The sequence below is a fragment of the Penaeus monodon genome, chromosome 28 (genome assembly GCF_015228065.2).
Source record: "Penaeus monodon isolate SGIC_2016 chromosome 28, NSTDA_Pmon_1, whole genome shotgun sequence".
Lineage (NCBI taxonomy): Eukaryota > Metazoa > Arthropoda > Malacostraca > Decapoda > Penaeidae > Penaeus > Penaeus monodon.
The window spans coordinates 39,368,069-39,369,168 of NC_051413.1; the positions used below are offsets into that span (position 1 = coordinate 39,368,069).

At 45.6% G+C, this 1,100-nt stretch overlaps 1 protein-coding gene across 1 annotated transcript in view; it reads left to right on the forward strand.

The window, feature by feature from the left end:
• The window catches only part of LOC119591211 (titin-like), a 21,144-nt gene that overhangs the window by 10,790 nt on the left and 9,254 nt on the right, over positions 1–1,100 (forward strand). The gene's annotated exons all lie outside the window — the stretch shown is intronic.

Genomic DNA, 1,100 nt, shown 5'->3' on the forward strand with positions numbered 1-1,100 from the left:
AAAGCCGAAAATCCTTTCCCTTTCCCAGACAAAAACCCCCAAATCCTCTTCAAGCTAGAAAATTTTAATTTCTTTTTCCACCCAGGAAAAATGGGGTTTTCTCTTTCACAGTTAAAAAACTCCCATTCCTCTCCCAACCCAGAAAAACCCTTTTTCCCATTCCCAAAAGCCAAAAACCCCTCCTTCTTTTTTCCCAGCCTGAAAACATCGAACCTCCTCCCAAAAAAAAAATTTTTGGTTTTCCTCTTCCACACCAAAGAACCTTTTTTCCCCCTCCACAGCCATAGAACTTTCCCTTTTTAAAAAACAGAAAACCTCTTTTTTTCCTTTCCACCCCCAAAAGAACCTCTTTTCTCTTCAACAGCGAAAACCCCTCTTTTCCTCCCCCCACAGCCAAAAAACCCCGTTCCCCCCTCCAAAACCAGAAGAAACCCCTTCCCCCTTCAACTGCCAGATAGTTTTATTTCTTCCTCCACCCCAGGGGCCCTCGTTTTTCTTAAAAAGGTCAGAAAACCCTTTTTTCCTCTTCCCCCCGCCAAAAACCTTTTTCCCTCTTACAACAGAAAGCCCCCCATTTTTTTTTTCCACCCCAGAGAACATGGGTTGTTCTTCCACTACAGGGGCCCAAATACCCCTTTCATCCCCAGAAAGAGACCCTCTTCCTCTTCCCGGGCCGAGAATTTTCTTTTCTTTCTTCCTCCCAGACAATTTTTTTTCCCTTTTTTCCAAAGCCAGAAAAACCTCATTCCTTTTCACACCCAAGCCCTCCCATTCCTTTTTCCCCCAAAGAAAACCTCAGCCCTTCCTTCCACAGCCAGGGAAGCTCCTTCCTTTTCCACAGCCAGAAACTCCCATTCCTCTTGAAAATCCAGAGACCAAATTTTTTTTCCCCCAAAAGGGGAACCTCGTTCCCCTTTCAAAACCCGAAAATTTTCCTTTCCCTTTTCCCACAACAGAAAACCCTGGTTCCCCCTTCCACAGCCAGAAAACCTCTTCCCTCTTCCACCCCAGGGCCTTCTTTTCCTCTTCCAAAACCCCAAAAAAACCTCTTTCCCTTTTCCCAGCCGGGGAACCATCGTTCCCCCTTTCACAGCCAAAAA